Here is an 11,208-nt window from a genome sequence, read left to right as displayed (position 1 = left end):
GTTTGGATGCTCACCTTCCTGGCTTCCTGGACCTGGAGGGAGGGGGGAGGAGCTTGAACTACCCACAGGGCGGGAGACCCTGACTGCTATTGGGGATGGAGAGGGAGGAGGGGAGGGAGTGGGGGGAGTGGGAGGGTGTTGGGAGGAGGGATGGAAATGGAGACTTTTGTATTTTAATAAACTTTGAGGGAAAAAAAAGTGTTCCACTTCAAGTCCAAATGGATCAAAAACCTCGACATAAAGTCAGCCACACTGAACCTCAAAGAAGAGAAAGTGGGAAGTACACTTGAACGCATTGACACAGAGAACCACTTCCTAGATAGAACCCCAGCAGCACAGACACTGAGAGAAACAATTAATAAATGGGACCTCCTGAAACTGAAAAGCTTCTGTAAAGCAAAGGACATGATCAACAAGACAAAACGACAGACTACAGGCAGAATGGGAAAAGATCTTCACTAACCCCACATCAAACAGAGGTCTGATCTCCAAAATATACAAAGAACTCAAGAAATTGGACACCAAAAGATCACATAATCCAATAAAAAAAATGGAGTACAGACATAAACAGAGAACTCTCAACAGAGGAATCTAAAATGGCTGAAAGACATTGAAGGAAATGTTCAACATCCTTAGTCATCAGAAAAATGCAAATCAAAACAACTCTGAGATTCCATCTTACACCTGTAAGAATGGCCAAGATCAAAAACACTGATGACAACTTATGCTGGAGAGGTTGTAGGGAAAAGGGAACACTTCTGCATTGCTGGTGGGAGTGCAAGCTGGTACAACCCCCTTGGATGTCAGTGTGGTGATTTCTCAGAAAATTAGCAAACAACCTTCCTCAAGACCCAGTAATAGCACTTTTTGGTATATATCCAAAGGATGCTCAATCGTGCCACAAGGACATGTGTTCGACTATGTTCATTGCAGCTTTGTTTGTCATAGCCAGAACCTGGAAACAACCTAAATGCTCCTTGATCAAAGAATGAACAACAACAAAAAAAAGTGGTACATTTACACAATGGAATACTACACAGCAGAAAAAATAACAACAGCTTGAATTTTGCAAGAAAATGGATGAAACTAGTAAACATTATTTTGAGTGAGGTAACCCAGACACAGAAAGACAATTATCACATGTACTCACTCATATGTGGGTTTTAAACATAAAGCAAAGAAAGCCAGCCTACAAACCACAATCCCAGAGAACTTAGACAACAATGAGGACACTAAGAGAGACTTACATAGATATAATCTACATGGGAAGTAGAAAGTAGAAAAAAAAAAACAAGATCTCCTGAGTAAATTGGAAGCATGGGGACCTTGGAGGAGGATTGAAGGGGAGAGGGGAGAGAGGGGGGGAAGCAGAGAAAAATGTAGAGCTCAATAAATATAATTTTTTTTTAAAAAAAAGTGTTCCACTGTAGACAGTGTTTTGGTTTGTTTGTTTTGTTTTAGGTTTTGGTTTTGGTTTTTTTGGAGACAGGGTTTCTCTGTAGTTTTGGAGCCTGTCCTAGAACTCACTTGGTAAACCAGGCTAGCCTCAAACTCACGGAGATCCACCTGTCTCTGCTTCCTGAGTGCTGGGATTAAAGGTGTGGGCCACCACCGCCCAGCTGTGGACAGCCTTTTCAAATCAGAGTTCCTGCTCAATTGCTTCCAATGAGCTGAAAACTGCCCCACCCCATCTCCCTCCCAACACACACACACACACACACACACACACACCCCTCCACACCTGCGAAGAAAGCCCTAAGGCTGAGGTTTTCCCAGATGATGAGGGCAAAGCTCGGCTCCTGCCCAGCAGTGATGGCCTTGCCCACGCACTGCAGTAAAGAGGAGCTGGGGGGAAAGGAAGAAAGAAGTAGAAAGATAAAAGACAGGCTCCTGAAGTGGATCCACAACCACACCCAAAACTCCGCAGGGGGCCCTCCTACAAGCCGTACTTGGGAGGCAAGCCCGGTGGTCCCTGAAAAATGGGGGCTTCTGTGCCTGCCTCTAGGGCTCCTTTGCCCTCTTCGCATCCCCACTTGCCACCGGTTTATTTAACGAAGTCATATGATGTGCTAAGGACAATCCCAGTGGCACTGTCCCCATCTCTGTCACTTCCATAGGAAGGAATGAGGACTCTGGTATGCTGTAAGATCCCCATTACTCGCTTATTGTGAACTACCCAGGGTGAGACTATAGGGCAGAAGTCAAAGGTGACAGCTAGAATAGAGACAGAAGATGCCTCAGAAAAAGAGGACATGGTCACCAGGGCCAGACTCAGGGAGGGTGTAGTACAGGCCCTAACAAAGGTACATATGGGACTAGAGACCGCACATTTTTGCTTAGGAACTCCGGACTGAAAACACGTGCTACCCCCACTCACCGTGAGGCCACAAATGCCTGTGCAGGACTGACCTGGGACCAGGCAGCCTGTTGGCTCGGCTTTTGCTCTTGAAGCCAACCAGTCCCTTTACACAGCGAAAGAAGTACTGAGTTGGCCCTTCCCTATTGTTCTGCTTGTTGGCTTGTATTCTCTGTTGCTTTTCCTGGTTTTTTGGCTTCCTCGTTAACATCATGTTCTGCGGAGGATTAAGAGCTCCAGTAGCCTAGGAACAGGCCAGGAGGCTCGGCAGAATCCGGGTTTTGAGGTTTCCCCGGAAAGCCGCCAGCGCCCTGGAGATACGCGCACTCGTTTGTGTCTGGTGCCCTCTTTAGGCCATTTTGGAGAACTGCATGTAACCGAGCCAAGGCACCGGGCTTTCAAGGCTAGGAAATCTTTACTTGTAGTCCAGCCGAGACTTAATGTGGAAGGAAAAAAAAAGGCGGGGGGGGGGGGGGGGGAGGTAGAGAAGGAGGTGAGGAAGGAAGAAATGGGGAAGTGAGGGAGTCTTCTGCGACTTCATTTATGAAACTTTAGGTCAGTAAGATGGCTAAGTAAATAAAGGTACTTTGTATTAGATTGGCTTACCCCACACAGACTGGGTATCCCAGTGACTGCCTACACTCTAAGACCCTGAGAGTCGAGTAGCTGCTCAGTCCACGAGGCTACTGCCTCACCAGAAAGTTCCTACTTCAGATAACCTAATCATCAAGAAAGTCCCTCCTCACAGGCACGCCCCACAGCTTGGCTCTGGTTGACTCCGGATCCAGTCAAGTTAGTAGCCAGGATTAAACCCTCGCGTAACTATTAGCAATTTTAATACAGACATTTAGAAAAGGCCATCAAAACTGTAGCTCCAATGAGTGTTCCCCAAAGGCCCGTGTTAAAGTCCCAATAACCAGCCTGAGGCACTGTCAGGCGATGACAGACCCTTAAAGAGATAGGAGCTTCGGACAGTAGAGATGCTTTTCCACGGGACCCAGGTTCGCCTGCAGCACCCACATGGCGGCTCACAACCACCTGAAACCCCAGTCCCAGGGGATCCAACACCTTCTGGCTCCTCGGGCACCACATGCAGTGTGCTCAGACATACATGCAGGTAAAGCGCCCATGCACAAAAAATGAAAGGAGAGCACAGGAAAGAATGCACAAGAGTGGCGGCAGTGCCTGGCGGACGGCCCCCAGTGCACAAGGGAGGCTGAAGAGGACCGTGCGCCCATCTCCAGTTCCACTCCGCGTCCTGCTCACCATGTAAGGAATTTTCTCACCACACGCTCCCCGCCCCCCGCCCGGATATGCTGCCCTTGGCACAAACCAAAAGTAATGTGTCCATTCTATCTTGGATTGGAACTGTGAACTTTTCTCTTTATATGTTAATTGCCTTGGGAATCTCATTATAGTGATGGACCACTGACTAATAGATATCTCAAGAGAGAAAGCCTCTCCTCCAGATGCTCCTCTTCCAGAAAGAAGAAAGGAGGGAACACATGAGAGCAAGAAGAATGAAAATCCAAAATACTGACACCGAATAACCCCAAGATCAGAGGTATTTGATTGCGAAGTGGGGAAAAGCTTTAAATACTGTAAACTCTGCCTTTCAAGACTCTATCTCTTTTGGGCTGGAGAGATGGCTCAGAGGTTAAGAGCACTGCCTGTTCTTCCAAAGGTCCTGAGTTCAATTCCCAGCAACCACATGGTGGCTCACAACCATCTGGAATGGGGTCTGGTGCCCTCTTCTGGCCTGCAGGCATACACACACAGACAGAATATTGTATACAAAATAAATAAATATTTTTTTAAAAAAGACTCTATCTCTTTTGAGTGTTGGATGTATGCCTTCTTAGGACAAAAATAAACACTTCTGGAGATTTAAAAGATGCTTTTACATAACAAATGTTTTAAATGTCAGGGGAAAAAATGATTCGTATTTGATCCTGTCCTAAGTGGCCCGGGAGATTTTCACTCAAGTCGATGAGAGTAGGTTTGCTACAGTTGAAATGATGAGGAAGAGGGAGACTCGGGGCCTCTGCCTAGCAGCCAATCAAGCAGCATAAAAATTATGTCACCTACCGAAGATGACAGGGACAGGTCTTGTTTTGAGAGAGAGAGAGAGAGAGAGAGAGAGAGAGAGAGAGAGAGAGCAAGCACTTGCCTTCCACCTTTTGTGGGCACAGATAGAATGCTGATCAAATCTGCATAAAGAATGCTCTCTGAAAAAAAAAATGCTCTCTGTTGGGAAGTTTTACTAGGCAATTTCTTCCAGATTTACAGTTGGGTTGTGAGTTTAAAAAGAACAATTGAGTTTTAATCATAGCGCCCTCCCTGAGGTGATCTCTGAACAAGGTGGAGGGCTGCAGTTTAGACAGGGATAGTCTGTCTCCTGTGTGGGGCTGGGTGCAGCTGGGAGGTGGAGGGCTGCAGTTTAGACAGGGAAGGTCTGTCTCCTGTGTGGGGCTGGGTGCAGCTGGGAGGTGGAGGGCTGCAGTTTAGACAGGGAAGGTCTGCCTCCTGTGTGGGGCTGGGTGCAGCTGGGAGGTGGAGGGCTGCAGCTTAGACAGGGAAGGTCTGTCTCCTGTGTGGGGCTGGGTGCAGCTGGGAGGTGGAGGGCTGCAGTTTAGACAGGGAAGGTCTGCCTCCTGTGTGGGGCTGGGTGCAGCTGGGAGGTGGAGGGCTGCAGCTTAGACAGGGAAGGTCTGTCTCCAGTGTGGGGCTGGGTGCAGCTGGGAGGTGGAGGGCTGCAGCTTAGACAGGGAAGGTCTGCCTCCTGTGTAGGGCTGGGTGCAGCTGGGAGGTGGCCCACCAAGTCACAGTGCTTGCTGCACAAAGCCGGCAATCTGAATTCAGTTTGTTTTTGATTTGTATAGCCAAATACAATAATATTCACTTGTGATTTCAATAGTGGAAGGAAGACCCCAAGAGCTCTCTAGGGCTCACTGGCTGACCAGTCTAGACAAATAGGCCAGTGGGAGACTTTGCTTCAAAACAAAGATGAAGCCAGAAAAAAACGAAAAAGAAAACACACACACATACACAGAGCTATGGCCACCTAATTTTAAATAAAGGTATCAAAACACACTAGGAAAACAAATCATGCTGGCAAAACTATATTCACACACACAACATACACTCCCACAGACACATATACATAAATAAAAATAGTAAAAAACTTCAAATTAACTCAAAATGGATCAAAGACTTTTACATGAGGCCTGAAACTCCTAGAAGGAAACACAGGCAGAACACCTCAAGGCACAAACATAGGCTGCTGTAGGAAATCCTTCAGTAGCCTTTAAGTTACCCACCCACTTGGGTGTGGCCTCTTATAATATAAATGCCAATGTAAAGTGTGCATTCCCTCTCCCAGCTGGTGGATTCGGTTGCTGTTCCCAGTTCCAGCAGAGGACTGTGATCTGTGAGTCTACCCCTAAATAAATAACCCTTTATCATACTCGATTCTGAACTAGTGTGGGATTTCTTTTTAGCATCCATCTTCAATAGGCAACAGCTTTCTGGCGTGGACTCCAAAGGCTCAGAGATTGATAGCAAGAGCAGTAAATGGGATTGTATGACATTAAAGAGTTCTGTCAGTCAAGGAGGGCATCAACAGAATGGAGTGACAGCTAGACAAGGGAAAAGGGGAGGGGCTGCCACCTTTACAGCCAACAGTTAATATTCAGAACCAATAAAGAACTCAGATTGTCCAATCAATAAATAAGCAAATGAACTGAACAGACAGTTCTGACCCCCTCCACCTGGAATCAGGCTTCCAATAGACCCTGTGGTGGCAAACATACAAGGACACAGAAAGCCAAGCGGGGAGCGTCAGGACCCAGCACCCAGACTCTCCCAGCAGCCCTCTGCACAGCTCCTTCCCGGGCTTACTAGTCCCATCCGAAGTCCGGAGTTCATAAAATGTGACCCTCTGAATTCTGAGATATCATTCTGAGGGGATTTGTGGCATTATTGATATGGAAATATGCAATAACACCTCTGTAAGCCACTCACTCTTTTATTAATAATAGTTATTCACAGTCCAGGAGTCAAAGGCTTTTCTGTATGGATGCTCATGAAACTGGCCCATAGAGAAGGAGAGCATGACCACAACAAATCCGCCACGGGTCTGACCATCTGTGTCAACAGGGCAGAGAAGGTCGTCACCAGAGTGGGGTGACAAGCAGGGGTGAACCTCGAACTGTGGTCACTGAGCAGTGTGCTAGGCCAAGTACCATCCCTGTCACCACCTGGTGTCTGTGGCTGGGAAAGAAGTTCCATGTCCCCAAATCGCTCATCATCCCCAGACTCTGCAGTAATTCAGGGGTGAGGAGAGAGGATTCCACAACACACACACAATTCTGTTCTTGGCATGAGACAAGTGGAAGGGTCAATATAGACTGGTTTGACTCATTTCCTCAGGAAGAAAGGGGATTATGAAGTGTTTTTTTCTTCAGTGTTTGTACAGGAAAACATGACATCAGCATGCAGGAAGGCTAATTGCATTAGACCTGAGGAAAAGATATTAACATACCAAACAGACATGAGTTGTGGGAGATGATGGGAAACCGGCACACCGGAAAATGAGGTCATCACTAGACCCAGACATAAATCCACACTCCTATGGACACCTGATTTTTTATAAAGAAGCCAGAAATACACAATGGAAAAAAGAAAGGATCTTCAACAAGTGGTGCTGATCAAACTGGATGTCAGCATATAAAACAATGCAAAAAGATCCATATCCATCACCCTGAAGAAAACTCAAGTCCAAGTGGATCAAAGACCTCAATATAAAACCAACCACACAGAACCTAAGAGAAAGTGGGGAGCAGCTTTGAACACATTGTCATAGAAGACAACTTCCTGAACAGAAAATCAATCACACGGGCACTAAGATCAACAATAAATAAATGGGACCTCCTGAAACTGAAAAGCTTCTGAAAGGCAAAGGACACTATCAATAGGACAAAACGGCAGCCTACAGAATGAGAAAAGATCTTCACTAACCCTACATCTGACAGAGGGCTGATCGTAGAAGGAGCTATGGGCAGCTTCCCGCAGCCCGGGTCCCAGCTAGCTTTACCCGAAATAATTAGACAGAAGCTGTATTCATTTAAACACTGCCTGGCCCATTAGTTCTAGCCTCTTATTGGCTAACTCTTACATCTTGTTTCAACCCATTTCTAATCATCTGTATGTCACCACGAGCTCGTGGCTTACCAGGAAAGATTTAGCATGTCTGATCTGGCAGCTTCATGACAGGCGGCTCCATGGGGTCTGCCTGACCCTGCTTCTTTCTCCCAGCATTCTGTTCTGTCTACTCCACCCACCTATGTTCTGACCTATCAGGCCAAGCAGTTGCTTTATTAATTAACCAATGAAAGCAACAGAAATATAGAAGGCTCTCCTACATCATTTCCCCTTTTTCTGTTAAACAAAAAGGAAGGCTTTAACTTTAACATAGTAAAATTACATATAACAAAACAGTTATAAAGCAAGAATTACAGTTACAATATTTATATCTATTTTATCTTTTATCACAACTAAGGAAAACTATAACTATCTATCTATTCTTCAACTCTATCAAAGACTCCAGAAGGATATAATACTACCTAAGTAAACAAGAAATAAGCAACTTCCAAACTCTAGAAATGACAGAGGCATCTTGCTGCCTGTACAGTCACCCAAAGTTCTTTTGTACTGTTGGGGCATCCATCTTCAGCCTACAGGCCCATAGTATCCAGCAGACTTTTCCATGAAGCAGGAAATTTCAAAGGCAGTTCAGTCACTATCTGCTGTGTCCTGCAGAATGTCTTGCAGACTCTTTCATGAATCAGGAACCCTGAAAGACCATCTCACCTTTAGGCAAGTTCAGCAGTCCTCTCTCTGCGGGTTCTTTGTGTCCAGTTTATGCATCAGTCCAGGCAAAAGCAGATTCTCGCCCAAAGGAGCCTCTTTGATGCCCATCTTCCTCTTGAAGTAGATTGGTGCTACCAGGAGCAGACATGTCTCATTGTCATGAAAAACCCTAAGTTATTAAAACATTTAAAATGCCATATTTTGTAGTCTTTGAAAGATATGAAGAATGCCTATCTAACTGAAATATATCTCTCTATATATAGAAAATCTAACTAACATGACTATAAGCTTGATTATTATTGATGATTATCCATTAACAACCTATATTTCCTAATTATACATTACATTTTTAAATGAACTACACAATCACAATACCATAATCAAGATCAGAAATACATATACCTATAACAAGATTGATCTTAAGTTTATATCAATAAACCAAGATTTATACCAATGCAAATTATTCATATCTATATCATATTCCCTTTAAATGTAGAAGAACATTTATAGACAATATTTGGGAATATGGGCACAGTTATTTCTCTCCAAACTTTTTCCTGTTGTATAGGGGTGTTGTTAATCAGATCTTTTGTAGTTATAAGAGCTAATAAGTAGGCTGAGCTAATGGGCCAATCAGTTTTATAACTTATGGAGATCAATATTTGTGTGATTTTCTTTGGGGCTTGCTGGCTGTGGGGTACTGGGCGAGACAGAAACCCCAACAAGCAGGCCCCTTCATGTTACAGAATGACATCCAATGTGGATAACTGAATCCACAGAAAGCCTGAGAGAGCTTGGGAAAAAATAGAGCAAAGCATGTTTTCTTGGTAGCAGCAATTTCTTGGGTCTGCTCTGCTTGCTAGAGGCAAGCAAGTGCACTCATCCAAGAGAGGTTTCCTGACTCAGCTTTAGCTGCAAAACCCTGCAGCTCTTTTGAGAGGTCCTGTCACGAGACACTTAAACGGTGTTGATGAAAAGCTAAATGCATGCTTTTCAGTTCTCAGCCATAGCAGGATAAAAGCTGTGCCATTTTAAAATGCCAGCATTCTTGGCAGTCCTGCTAGGCCAAACTCTGACTCTTTCAAGCAGGCAGTCCTGACTACAGAGCTTTTGAGTGTTGTTTAACACTGTTGCAGCTTGCTTGCTGGAAAGGACCTTGAAACACCATAGAGTTGTGGCAATAAACATGGCTACAGTCCATACACCACGAGACTGGAAAGCTAATGAATGGGCACGACTTTAATTCTCTCCATAAAGACTCATGTGGTCAGAAAAAAAGAGATATACAGTAAAGAGAGATTCAAAGATGAAGAAAACCTCAAAATGGTTTACAGTGTGTTAAAAATATATTATGGCTGGCCCGGAGTCTTTCTGAAAAGCCATTGACAATGACACTGGGACTTGTTTCCTCTGCATATACTGGATTTTGGGGATCCAGTCTGTTTGGATACTCACCTTCCTGGACCTGGAGGGAGGGGGGAGGAACTTGAACTTCCCACAGGGCAGGAAACCCTGACTGCCCTTAGAGACGAAGAGGGAGGAGGAGAGGGAATGGGGGGAGTGGGAGGGTGTTGGGAGGAGGGGCGGAAATGGAAACTTTTATAATTTTTTTTTTTAAGAGACAGGGTCTCGCTATGTTGCCCAGGCTGGAGTGCAGTGGCTATTCGCAGGCACGATCCCACTACTGATCAGCACGGGAGTTTTGACCTGCTCCGTTTCTGACCTGGGCTGGTTCACCCCTCCTTAGGCAACCTGGTGGTCCCCCGCTCCCGGGAGGTCACCATATTGATGCCGAACTTAGTGCGGACACCTGATCGGCTTAGCGCACTACAGCCCAGAACTCCTGGACTCAAGCGATCCTCCTGTCTCAGCCTCCCGAGTAGCTGGGACTACAGGCGTGCGCCACCGTGCCCGGCACTTTTATAATTTAATAAAATTACTTTCTAAAAAAAAATATATTCAGGCTAAAGGTTAAAGTTCTTAAAGTGAAAAAAAAGAAAGAGTAGTTGGGTGTGGTGGTACACACCTTTAATCCCAATGCCTGGGAGGCAGAGGTAGATTGACCTCTGTGACTTCAAGGGGCAGAGGTACGTTGACCTCTGTGACTTCAAGGTGTGGTAGCACACACCTTTAATCCCAACGCCTGGGAGGCAGAGACAGACAGATCTCTGTGAATTCAAGGTGTGGTAGTAGACACCTTTAATCTGAGCACTTGGGAGGCAGAGGCAAGTGGACCTCTGTGAGTTCAAGGACAGCCTGGTCTACAGAGTTATTCCAGGACAAAGATATACAGAGAACCTGTCTCAAAAAGTAAAAGTAAAAATAAAAGAAAGAGAGGTTAAAATAAAGCTGCATTAAAGATAGAAAATACACAGAAAATCTTGATACTGTATGTTATTATGCTCTCATTGAATTGTTTGAATGCTGAGGAAGGAGCAACAGCTGCTAAAATCTGATTATTTAAAGCAAATTGTTTTAAAATTATTTAAAAATTATTATTTAAAATTATTTAAAAATTGCTGCTGAATTAATCCAAGATAGGTATTTTGAAAATGCCTTGATTTCAAAATTGAAGTCAAAAGGTATGTTACTTTGGAGAAGAGATTTTGCTTTTATTTCCACAAGAAATGAAAGGCTATGAATTCATTCTGAGTTAAGAAAAATCATGTTCGATCAAGGAAGATCACCTGAGGAATCTCCGATAGGAACAGATGACCCGGATGTCTGAGTTCTACATCCAGAATGGATTCAAGACTGCTGCCTGAGATGATCAAGACTCACAGGATATTCCAGACTTGATTATAACTAAATTTTCTTTAGGTCCCCATAAGATTATCAGTGACCCCCAATCAGTCAGAAGTAGACTGGAATACTACACCCACATTCCCAACAAATGAACTATAGATATTTTCCTTTGTTTAAAAAAAGGGGGGGAGAAGTAGTGTGGGAAAATTGTCTGTATTCTGTCAATCATGTTTTAA

At 44.6% G+C, this 11,208-nt stretch overlaps 1 non-coding gene across 1 annotated transcript; it reads right to left on the bottom strand.

Annotated features, from left to right (window-relative positions):
• Positions 1-9,843: 9,843 nt before the first annotated feature.
• LOC148122168 (signal recognition particle RNA) lies at positions 9,844-10,143 on the bottom strand. The gene has a single exon (XR_015737957.1).
• Between the last annotated feature and the right edge of the window lie 1,065 nt (positions 10,144-11,208).

This window comes from Myodes glareolus, chromosome 5 (assembly GCF_982192425.1).
Source record: "Myodes glareolus chromosome 5, mMyoGla1.1, whole genome shotgun sequence".
Lineage (NCBI taxonomy): Eukaryota > Metazoa > Chordata > Mammalia > Rodentia > Cricetidae > Myodes > Myodes glareolus.
Note: the sequence above shows the minus strand (reverse complement) of the source record. Positions and strands in the feature narration are given on the sequence as shown.